General features: G+C 37.9%; 1 protein-coding gene and 1 long non-coding RNA gene across 3 annotated transcripts in view; both read right to left on the bottom strand.

The window, feature by feature from the left end:
• Positions 1–12,923, bottom strand: part of LOC132539922 (uncharacterized) — a 276,120-nt gene that overhangs the window by 93,125 nt on the left and 170,072 nt on the right. The window lies entirely within an intron of this gene.
• CAV1 (caveolin 1) overlaps positions 1–12,923 on the bottom strand; it is a 40,638-nt gene that overhangs the window by 3,120 nt on the left and 24,595 nt on the right. The window lies entirely within an intron of this gene.

The raw sequence follows: 12,923 nt of genomic DNA, 5'->3' as shown, positions 1-12,923 counted from the left end.
GCACTGTTCAAATGTCTGAAATTCTGCTTGCTGGTGAGGGTACAAGGCACATGGTAACAAGTACATTCTACAGCGGTGAAAGGATGGGCAATGGTAGTCCATGAATGCCTTGAATATAATTTTTTGAATATACAGTTTTTTAGAAAATTAAAAGAAACTATGAAGCACTTTACGGCAGCCAGAGGTAGAGATTACAAAGCAGACTTTACTAAGCAGTCTAAACTCTCATCGAATCCTTTTCCATTCACAACTGACTGACTGTTATGACTTACTCTACTCTCACTTAACTCTGTAAGGTATTCGCATTTCACAAGGAAAACAAAACAAACAAACAGAAAACTGAAGCTCAGAAATCTTAATACATTGTCCAGGTATAGAAGAGGTAGATGGAGGTTTGAATCTGGTCTGAAAGATAGTGATTTTTTTAAATACCACATCATTAAAGTGTTGTTCAAATATTTATATGGTGGATACAGTGTTTCAAAATTAAAAGAAACAACAAAAAAGAGAGTTTCTGAATTTGAACTTTCTGGTTATTGCAAGAACTTTCTGGCTATGGCAAGAACTTTCCGGTTATAGCATGAACTCAGAGGACAATGTTATAATGAGGTCATCTAAATTACACACACAGTCTTTAGTGAAGATCTACGAACTAACAAGTGTGTGTACTGGTTCTTGATAGTAATTCCATTTTCCAAACCAAATATACTTTTCTAACTAAATACATAGGAAATGCTTGATTATTTCCTTTAAGTTGTTTAGAAGGTTTCAGGGTAGCTGCTTTCACAGTGGTTTCTAGAAACTTTCATTATCCTTAAATATCCAAGTGAATTTAGAGCAAATCATTATGGGAGGATGGAAATATGACAAAAATAATATGTTATATAAATATATTCAGTTAGTTGCTGCTTGATTTCAGATAAATTAAGGTGGTTAAAAGAATACTAGTAGTTTGGCAAATTAGATGCAGCTGAGAAAATGAAAGCAAGGCAGATTAAGGAAATGATGGGCAGAAAAATAGTAGTTAATCTTTAGCCTATGCAGTAGTAATAATGATAGCTTTTTTAATTAAGAGGACTTGAGATAATTTATGCACTACGCTTAGCATGGGGTAGAGTACTACAATTTAGTAACTGTTGAGTAAAATGTAGTATAAATAGTTCTTACTCAGAGTGACCAAACTTTTTTTTTCTTATTTACTTCATTTCATTTAATTTTTTAGAAAGAAACTGAAAAGGAAGGGAGAGAGAGAGAGAGAGAGAGAGAGAGACAGAGACCTGCAGCACTGCTTCACTGCTTGTGAAGCTTTCCCACTGCAGGTGGAGGCCAGAAACTTGAACCTGGGTCCTTGACCATATAATGATTACTTAACTAAGTGTGCCATCACTCAGCTCTCTTTCTGTGGATTTATTTATTCATTCATTTTAGATAGAGACAGAGAGGAAGAGAGAAAAAGAGATTAAGTCAAAGAAACCATAACACCAAAGCTCCCTGAAATGTGGTAGGGGCCAGACTTGAACCTGGGCTCTTGCTCATGGCAAAACAGCATACAATCCAAGTAAGCTATTTACCTGGCTGGTAATGACAATTGTGATGACAATTGTAATAGCTATCAACTGCAAAGTATATGGTGGCCAGAGCTGGACTTTGGTGCACCGTGTTAAGCACACATTGTACAAAGTGTAAGTATCAGCATGAACCTCTGGTTCCCCACCTTCAAGGGAGGTCACTTCACAACCGGTGGAACAGGTCTGCAGGCATCTATTTTCCTCTCCACCTATTTTCCCCTCCCCACTTCCTCTTCCCCTCCTCTCCTTCCCTCCCCTCCTCATTCATTTCTCTCTGTCCTATGCAAAATAAATAAATAAATAAATAAAGGCCTCTAGGACCAGTGGATTCATAGTGCCAGCACTGAGCGCCAGCAATAATCTCAGAGACAAAAAAAAAAGTATATGCTGAAATGCTGGCTATAAATTCCAACCCCACCAGTAGCTCAAAAAACCTAAAATCCACTTGTAATCCTCTTCACCAAGACCTTAAGAGATATATGTCATTCTTTCTTTCTTTCTTTCTTTCTTTCTTTCTTTCTTTCTTTCTTTCTTTCTTTCTTTCTTTCTTTCTTTCTTTCTTTATTTCCTCCAGGGTTATCACTGGGGCTCGGTGCCTGCACTGTGAATCCACTGCTCCTGTGGCCATTTCTTCCAATTTTTGTTTTTTTGGATAGGACAGAGAGAAACTGTGAGGGGAGAGGAAAATAGAAAAGGAAAGAGAAATATAGCCATTTGTAGACCGGCTTCACCTCTTGTGAAGTGACCCCCCCACACACACAGGTGGGGAGCCGGGCCTTGAACCTTGTTTTGCATGGGTCCTTGCCCTATGTGCACTTAACCTGGTGCACCTTGTTGCCTTGCCCCCTTATTCCTAGTTTACAAATGAAAGTACTATAAAGCAAGTTCAAGGTCACACAGATAGTGATGAAGCTGGAACTTGTTTTACTTGACATTTTGAATTCTTTTTGCTTATGTACCCTCTTACTTAATTTTCACCCAAATAGCTATACTTCCAAAACATTTGCATTTTGATTATCAAAGCAATTAATTTTGTTAATATTTCAATTTTAAGTTATAACATCTAGTAACTAGGATTTTTTTTTTTTTGGTCCTGAACAGTATGTTCTCACAATCCTAGGCACTGAGCCAAGGACTCTCTTTTTAATTTGTAGGTGAGAAAACTGAGGTACAGAAGGTTTAAAATGGGCCAGATGTTCATAAGGTCCCAAGTGAGTCAGTGGAAAGGCTCAAATTAAAACTATAACTTTCTGATTCCTAGATCAAGGTTCAATACTGCATTCCACACTATTTTCTTTTTTTCAAAATTTTTAATATTTATTTATTTATTCCCTTTAGTTGCCCTTGTAGTTATTATTGTTGTTGTTACTGATGCCACCGTTGTTAGATAGGATAGAGAGAAACGGAGAGAGGAGGGGAAGACAAAGAGGGAGAGAGAAAGCTAGCCACCTGCAGACCTGCTTCACTGCTTGTGAAGCAACTCCCTCACAGGTGGGGAGCTGGTGGCTCTAACCCGGATCCTTATGCAGGTCCTTGGGCTTTGCACCACGTGCGTTTAGCCTGCTGCGCTACTGCCTGACTCCTTCCACACTATTTTCATATTTTCATAGGAACTTTTCTTTCCTCACATCTCTTCTCTGTTCACCCCTTTCATATTTCTCATAAGTGTCTCATTGCCTTCTATGGCATGGCACTGATTTGAAATTTCTGTGTGAATTTAGGAGAAATGTCCTTTCATAACATGAACAGGGGTATTTTTTTCTTCTTTATAAAAATTTTTATTTATAAAAAGGAAACACTGACAAAAACCATAGGATTAGAAGGGTACAACTCCACACAATTCCCACCACCAGAACTCTGTATCCTATCCCCTCCCCTGATAACTTCCCTATTCTTTAACCCTCTGAGAGTATGGACCCAGGGTCATTATGGGGTGCAGGAGGTGGAAGGTCTGTCTTCTTTAATTGATTTGAACAGGGACATTTCTATACTACTTATCTAGAGTGAAGAAAACTAGAGGGAATATTTTAAAGACATAACTGTACATTTTGACCTGTGTTAACTATACACTGAACACAGCAAGGCTCTACTAGATAAGACATTTCATTTTAAGGTTCTTATTTAATGGCAGATACAGGATTGGAAATCAAGCTTATTGTTTCTCCTAGGCTTTTCTAGTACTGTCTACTAGAAAACTGAACAACCTTGGTCAGTCTACTTGTTTCATTGTATAGTTATTGCAAAAGACCACTAATCCCACAATCTAAATGTGGATCATGCACTGCTCTGAAGGGGTCCTGAGGGTCTTTTACTGAATGAATGATAGCGTCTCTTCCTGACAAAACCCAAAGTGCTCTTTATTTCCATGTATCATTGGCTTGATTTATCCCTCATCAAAACTATCACTCTGGAGTTGCATTTCCCTAGGGATTTATACCTCTGACCCCTTTTGTAGGGGGATATATCTTGCCTAGAGCAGAACTTTATGTTCTCACTTAGAACTTGGAACAGGACAGGATTAAAGATTTGATTTAAAAACAAAAATTGGGGCCACATGGTGCAAATTCGGTAGACTTCACATGTTACAATGCACGGGGACTCAGGTTCAAGCTCACAGTTCCCACCTTTACGGGGAAGCTTCATGAGTGGTAAAGCAGTGCTGTAGATGTCTCTCTTTCCCCCTATCTCCTTCTTCCCTCTAGATTTCTGTCTCTACCCAAAATAAATAAGAAATAAGAAATTAAAAGAAGTTGTAAACATCTCAAGATAATTGTTAATAAAAACTTAAATGCGACAATCAAGAGGTACAATGCCATATAATTTCTTAGAGTCAGGTGCTACAATAAGGTTGAGCTTCTCCGAGAACTGATTTTCTGTTGTGCAATCTATGAAACAACTTGAGCAACTGGCAAGGATTATTATGCAGACTTCAAGATCAGAGGCATAAATGTGCTTTAGTGATATTTCTGTGTTTTAACAGATACTTTATAAGGAATTAACAGTTTTCGTTGTTGGGCTTTTATAAATGACATTAAATACCTCTGTGCAACATTGGCTTAGTATACTAAAATTTCAAAAACATAAGAAAAATATAGCAGCAGATGTTAAGGAAAGAAATATATTTTGTTGTGTGTTGATAATACTTAGCCAAGGCAGTAAGTCTCATCAGATTTTGTCTTGCTAAGGAACTCTGAGGGCAGTATTTAAAAACATCTTATATGTACACATGATTCTAAAACATGTGGGTTCTTTTTGTCTCAAAATCTTGATGTTTTATTTCTGTATAAGAATTTTCAAGAAAAAAATGAATTTCACTTAGGATATTATAAACAATAATACATGTTTATTCCATTTCTTTGGAGAAAACATATTAGAGAGTAGAAATCTATGTACTAGATACATAGAATACATAAGTAACAACACACAAGATGTTTGCAGAAGATTTGTGTGTTGTTTACCAAATTTTCACAGTCCTACTTCTCAGTCAACAGAATCGGGATTTATTCAGTTAATAGCAACGATTCTTTGATCTAGAGATAAGTGTTGTTTAGGCTTTTCATGATAATATTAGTCTCCCTGGCAAGTTCTTGGATTAGGGGAGACATGTGACTCAGTCACAGAAAATCTAAGAGGAAATATTCTGATAGGATTCCCAGGAAGCTCAGTCTTCTTATATAAAGAGAGGTGCATAGTGTGGCCCTTTGAGTTTTCATCCTGTTGAGACTATAATGTACTTCTTTATTGTAGAGAAGTCAGTTTAGAGCCATGTGTGACTGAAAAGTCATGAGTATGTGTTGGTATGCTTCTAAATTCTGCTTATAAGACCTTCTGTTTTGATCATCACATTAGGTGCACTTGTATTGCTTAACACTGTGGTCTATTTACATAATCATTGTTTTCATTGTTTTAATCCCCACTGGTTAGAGGGCTTTTTTCTTCTCCCCACCCCCTGTCCTACTTACTTCCTCTTCCTGACACTTCGCCTCAGGAGATATAAAGGACAGTATTTTCTAATGAATAGAGATTAGATTGTTGAACTGCCTCCCCACTCATCAATAAAGATTGAACTGAGTTCCCAGCTCAGCCATGAGTCCCTGGTTGTCTCTCTCCTGCCCACGAAGCTAGCCCAGCAAGTATGGATATTATTTTTGTTGTTAAAGCTGCTGAAACTATTCTATCTACCATCAGTCCATATTACATTGCTGCAGTCCTCCCATGAAATTCATGTATCTTTATTTATTTTTTATTTAAGAAAGGATTAATTAACAAAACCATAGGGTAGGAGGAGTACAATTCCACACAATTCCCACCACCCAATCTCCATTTTCCACCCCCTCCCCTGATAGCTTTCCCATTCTCTATCCCTCTGGGAGCATGGACCCAGGGTCATTGTGGGTTGCAGAAGGTAGAAGGTCTGGCTTGTGTAATTGCTTCCCCGCTGAACATGGGCGTTGACTGGTCGGTCCATACTCCCAGTCTGCCTCTCTCTTTCCCTAGTAGGGTGGGTCTCTGGGGAAGCTGAGCTCCAGGACACATTGGTGGGGTCTTCAGTCTAGGGAAGCCTGGCCGGCATCCTGATGACATCTGGAACCTGGTGACTGAAAAGAGAGTTAACATACGAAGCCAAACAAATTGTTGAGCAATCATGGACCCAAAGCTTAGAATAGTGGAGAGGAAGTGTTAGGGGGGTACTCACTGCAAACTCTAGTGTACTTCTGCTTTCAGGTATATATTTTGTAGTAGTTTATGGATACGTGTGAACATATGCTCTCTCTCACAGAAATTGGTGTATATCTAGGTTTTGGGACTTTGTTAGAAAGTGAACCACCTGAGATGAAATTAGAGTATACTATGAAAGGAGAGGTCTCACCCGAATAATGAAGTTGAAGGGTTGTCGTTCCACACGTAAAGTCTCTGGACACAGTCTGAAGTGAAGCATGTTGAGGTGGCAATCGTTGTGTTGGTTAGGTTGTGATCGGCAGATGCAATATTATTTGATATATATATCTTTATTTTTAAGTCACAACTACTAAGATTTTCAGTTACATATAGCATAAAGCATTCCAAAATGATGCAACAACTAAATCTTTCCCCTTAGTTGATGCACTAGGTATACATCTGTTTGGGAACTTGAGCTCAATTTTTAATGTCAAGGTAATCTTCAAAATTACTAGTCTAGGCTGAATGGTGGTGCACTTGGCTGAGCACACATGCTATCAGCATTACTAGTCTATTCACAGAATACACTGCCTAATCTGTTTTGGAAAAATATTTGCTTTACATTAACATTTAACAAAGCATAAGTGAGATGACAAAATGACTATGCAAAAAAAAAATGAAATTCTCTCTTTGTCCCATATCCTGGTATTTATAATCTCATATAATGTCCTTCTCTTGAGTATGGCTTCAAGTAGTATTTTCCTTCTAGTAATAAAGCATGGGAAATTCATATATGTATGAATTTGGTCTGGCAACTCAGTCCATAGATATATGAGAAGTAAATATAATATTTTCTAACTTTGCTATAGTTTGTACCAAACAGAATATTGAAAGGCTTAGGCTATTGACAGTATTGTGATCTTCTATATCTGGGTGACTTAGAGTTATACCCCAATATGCACCAAAGGCTGAAAGCAGGCCACATTAGGATACATCATAAAATCTAGTCTTGAAAAAAATGTTCAGTACATTAGCACACTTTCCAGGGGTTTTCAACAGGGGACAGTATGGCAAAAGTATCAGCCAGAAAAAGATACTTGTTAAAATTAATATGGTCAGGGGGCCTGTTGGTGGTGTACCTGGTACAGTGCATACATTACAGAGTGTAAGCACTGGGCTTAAACCTATACTACCAATCCCAACCTAATCAACGCAATGAGTGCCACCTCAGCATGTTTCACTTCAGACTGTGTCCAGAGACTTCAGGTGTGGAATGACAACCTTTCAGCTTCATTACTCGGGTGAGACCTTTCCTTTCACAGTATTCTCTAATTCCATCCCAGGTGGTTTACTTCTTAACAAAGTCCCAAAACCTAGATATAGAATAGGTCCCCTGAGATAGAGCATATCTATCTCACACCTATCCATAAACTAGGGCAAAATATATACCTGAAAGCAAAAGTACACAATAGTCTGCAGTGAGTACCTGCCCCCAACACTTCATCTGCACTATTTCAGCCTTTAGGTCCATGATAGTTCAACAATTTGTTTGGATTTCTATGTTAACTCTCTTTTCAGCCACCAGGTTCCAGATGCCAGCATGATGCCGAAAAGTCTTCCCTGGACAGACAACCCCACCAATGTGTCCTGGAGCTCCACTTCCCCAGATCCCCAACATACTAGGGAAAGAGAGAGGCAGGCTGGGAGTATGGATAGACCAGTCAATGCCCATGTTCAGCTGGGAAGCAATTACAGAAGCCAGAGCTTCCACCTTCTATATCCCACAATAACCTTGGGTCCAAACTCTCAGAGGGCTGAAAAATAGGAAAGATATCAGGGGATGGGATACGGAGATCTGGTGGTGGGAATTGTATGGAGTTATACCCCTCTTTTCATATGGTTTTGTTAATGTCTCCTTTTTTAAATTAAAAAAAATATATATATATAACCTATAAAAAAAAATAGTCTCCCCCTGGAGGGGGCAGGAAGCTTCATGAGTGGTGAGACAGTGCTGCATATCTCTCTCTCAGTCTTCCCCTTCCCTTTTAATTTTTATGTCTTTATCCAAAATAAATAATCAAATTAAAAAAATGAAAATGGTCAAGTCCCGTTTCTGACTCAGACCAGACTCTGTGGGGTGGGACTCCAGGAATGTATATTTTTTCTCAATAGTTTTCCTCTTTTCCCATGCAAAAAACTAAACAAGACTATGCCATGTCCTTTTGGATTTAGTACTAGGTCATTTTTTGTTTATGCCACCTTTTCCTTTCTGTGTTTCAAAGAACTAATTAGCATCCTACTTATTTATGGGAGTTCCTCATATGTTGGGTCACATCTGGAAGTTGATGGAGAATGAATGGAAATAATTTTTGAAAGCTTTACATAATTTAAATCTATAAATATTTATTATTGGACAAGGATAAATGACTATTATTTACTATGAAAAAGTACAAGCTGGCACTAGGAATTCTGATTTATTTTTATGATTCTAAACTCCGTATAAGCAAATGCATACTTTAAAAGGGTAGATCTACACTTGAAAACCCTAATGTATGAACCAAACTATCATGCAAAAGGAGAGTTTAATTTCAAACTGACTTTACTGCTGTCACACATATTTACAACATGTTGAGCAGCCTTTGAAGTCAGTGGGATAAATGCTATGCTTGAGTGGGTGGGTGTAGAGAGGACTAAAGACTAACACAATTAAATGTTACCAGAGCACAGGAACTTTGCAGTAATGTGTATGTGTTTTCTCTGGGAGAAGGGCAAAACCCTCTTGTTTACTGAGATACACTGGCACCATTGGAGGAAAAGGCTGAAGTATTCTTGTAGTGCTCCAAATAAAAAAAGGGAGGTCTGGATTGTTTTATTAGTGTCTGTGGTTACTTGGATTCTCAGTCAATCCATACACAGTCCTAGAAGAAAAAATGTAAACCCAGGGTGGGGGTGGTAACAGTGATATGTTCCTGAGTTGCCTTAGGGTGGCAGGTGCTAGGCTACTTCACCTTGCTGAAGAGCACACAATTGCCTCTTGGGGAGGGGGGGATTTATAACTAATTTCAATTTGTAAGAGGATAGAAAGTTGGTGGATAATATATCTGCCTCTATGAGCAAGAAGACGTAAGGTAAGGGTGGGAGGACTAGCCTGTGGCCTGGTCTATCAACAGGTACCCTAGACCCTTTGGACTATCCTCTTTCTTGTTGATTCGCAGACTTTACAGAGGCCATTGAATATGATATTTTACATTTATTGGGACCAATTTCACTTATCTAGTCTTCTCAAACTTGTGAGGTTCTATATTATCTTCTGGGTAATAACAGAAAACTGTTGTCTGTTCCCATGAAGGAAAAATCACCTAGCTAGTGAGCATAGACCAAGCCAGGATTTAGACGAAGTCCATGTTGTTTACATATACATATAGACTTTTTTTTTAATCTTCCATGATATATTGTGGAATGATCCATACATTAATTAACAGATATATATTTCTTCTCCCTCTCTCTATATATCTATATCTATCTATCGATCTATATATTTGCCTGCAGAGTTTTCATTGGAGCTCTGTGCCTACAGCTACAAATCCACTGCTCATGTGGCTATTTATTTATTTATTTATTTATTTATTTATTTATTTATTTACTTTTGGATAGGAAACAAGGATGTTGAGAGGAGAGGGAAGATAGAGAACAAAAGAGAAAGATAGGCACTGGGACACTGGTAGACCTGCTTCACTGCTTGTGAAGTGACCCCCCCCCCCGCAACTGGGGAACCAGGGGCTTGAACTGGGATCACTGTATGTCTCCTCGCTCTTTATACTATGTGCACTTAAGCCAGTGCACCACTGCCCTGCCATATATATATATTCCCCCAGGGTTTCACATCTTTGAGATTAATTTTTCAGATAGAAAAACAGAGAAAGAGAGGTAGAGGAAGAGAGGAAAAGATACCATAACACAGAAGCTTCCTTCAGTGCAGTGGGGAGCTAAACTCTAAATAGGGTTGAGTGTATGAAAAAGCCAGTAACTATCCAGGAGAACTATATTTCCAGCCCCATACCTATGTTTTTTTTTAAACAGCTACAAATATTCATTGAATTAGTTTAATTATACATAATATTTTTGTAGGAAAAAAAGGTTTATTGGCTTGAAACCAACTAGTTCAGAAGCGTGATGCAAAATTTCAAAGAAGATGAGTTGAGAGTCTGGTTTTACATTGAGTATCGTTAGGATGATGAAATCTATACCCATATACCCATGTGCCAACTACTGTCCTGTAAGCCATTATTTCCACAATAAAATATTTTGGAAAAGAAATACAGACTTTAGGGCAGGCAGGGCCAATCTACTGTATACTATCTTGAAGACATTTTAATGTTGTTTATCACTATACAAGATGTATAATTATTGCATATTTCCCTGTTGAGCAGGTATATCCGTCTTCTTTATAAATAAATATAACATTTGACTAGCCATCATTTAACCTCATACATTCTTATACATTTAAAGTACACTTTTTCCATATCTTTTTTTTATATATTTATTTTCCATTTAGTAGCCCTTGTTGTTTTTTATTGTTGTTGTAGTTATTGTCATTGTCATTGTTGTTAGATAGGATGGAGAGAAATGGAGAGAGGAGGGGAAGACAGAGAGGTAGAGAGAATGAGGAAATGCAGATAGAAATACCAAATCACTGCCCCATTCATAGAGTTTCTTAGTGCTGTTCCTGGTGTTCCCATGTTACATTGAAGATTGAACCCATGGTTAATATATTTGACCTATGGTCAAAATTGAACACAAGATCATATAATAAGGCATGTGCTTTATCCATGTAAAAATCTCCCATCCCCTAAATTATTATTTTTTATGTAGTGCTTGGATTGAATCCAGGGCCTTACATATGTGTGACACTACCAAATGGCCTCACCTACCCATTAAAGAAAAACTTTATATCTTTTGAGAGAGAGAGAGAGAGAGAAGAAATGAAATAAAGAGAAGTGGGAAAAGACACCAAAGTGCTGCTCCACTACCATAGAGTTCCCTTGGCTCCATGTGGTTCTGGGAATTGAACTCAGGCCCTTAATACATGTATTTTAACCATAGCTCTAGCTCAAACCCATAATGATTAAAAAAAAAAATGATCTGTTGGTTGTCTTTGGCATAAGGCCCAATTCAAACATAATATGTCTTCTCCCTTAAGAAAAAATACTGAGACAATATTGGTTAAAATATAGTTTTTCTTGAATGGGTTTTATCCCATTAGTCTGAAGAACTGCAATTGTGTGGAAATGACCTAAAAGCAGGTAACATGTACTGGAGTATGATGAGAAAGGAGGAGTAGAAGTTCTGCCCTGCAGCAGATGAACAGAACATTTTGTAAGTGAAAGAACAAAATGAGAAGAGTGAGTTTATTCTTCAGTGCTTCTAGCCTCCTTACTTTCTTTGTAAGTGTGTGTGTGTGTGTGTGTGTGTGTGTGTGTGTGTGTGTGTGTGTGTGTATGTGTATTTCCAGTATAGAAAAGGAGACCTTTAAAATTAATGATGGTCATTTAAGGAATGTCAGAGTGCGCTGGGTGCACTTGGTGGAGCACACACATTACTAAGCACCTGGTTTCAAGTCCGTGGTCCCCACCTGTGGGCAGGGGAAGCTTCAGAAGCAGTGAAGCAGGTCTGCAGGTGTCTTTCTGTCTTACTCTCACATCCCTGCCTCAATGTCTCTGCCCTGTCAAACAATATACACAAAATAACAGCAGGAAATAAAAATATTTCTTAAAAACAAAACAAAAAATGCCAGGGTGTACACTTTTTTACTTTGGTTTATATCAGCACAATGTGAGAGATACACTTTGGTATTGGATATTCAACCCAGCTGGCTAGAAACTTCTCCATTTTTGACATAAGTCCTTCTAGACCTTTTGTTAATATTGTTGCTTTTAAAAGAAGTAAGCTGTTTCATTGTTTATGTCACTTTGTTCTTGTTCTTCAAGTTCCCAACTTTGGTGAAATGGGGCATAGATACCTATCCAGCAATAGTCACCACTGATTTTCCTGTTTCCTAATCCTTAATGACTTTTAATTTAATTTCCAGGACAATGATTTGATGTGGACTCTTACTGGCAATATTCACAGCTGTTTTTGCACTCTTACCAGATTAAATCAAAGTCAAATAAAAATTACCCTATCCAACAACGACAATATCAGTGACAACAACAATAATAACTGCGACAATAAAACAACAAGGGCAACAAAAGGGAAGAAATAAATAAGTATAAAAAATTTAAAAAAAAACAGTCAACCAGAGATGGACGAGGCAGCATAAAATTATGTCACTAGACAACTGAATTTTTTTTAACAACTCTCATATATGTGAACTGTTATTAACAGGATGTAGCATATGACCTTTAGCAGTTGTCCATTTTATGTTGAAATGGATTTAGGTGACTGTTTTTCTTCTTAACAGAAGAATATGTATAACATTGCCATTATGTGCACTAATGAATTTAAGGTACTAGGGTGGGATTTATGGTCTGAGGCAAGGGATTTTTTTCAGAAGTCTTGGGGAGGGGGAATCTTCACTCTAAAGCATTGTATTTTTCTCTCCCACCAGGAATATAACTGGAGCTCTGCAACTGCATGACTTCTCTGCTATAGGTGAATTCCATTTTCTAAACTAGAGAGGTGTAGGGAGGGAGGGAG

The sequence above is a fragment of the Erinaceus europaeus genome, chromosome 8, assembly GCF_950295315.1.
Source record: "Erinaceus europaeus chromosome 8, mEriEur2.1, whole genome shotgun sequence".
NCBI lineage: Eukaryota > Metazoa > Chordata > Mammalia > Eulipotyphla > Erinaceidae > Erinaceus > Erinaceus europaeus.
The sequence above is the reverse complement of the archived record's forward strand: the minus strand, read 5'-3'. Positions and strand labels throughout refer to the sequence as shown.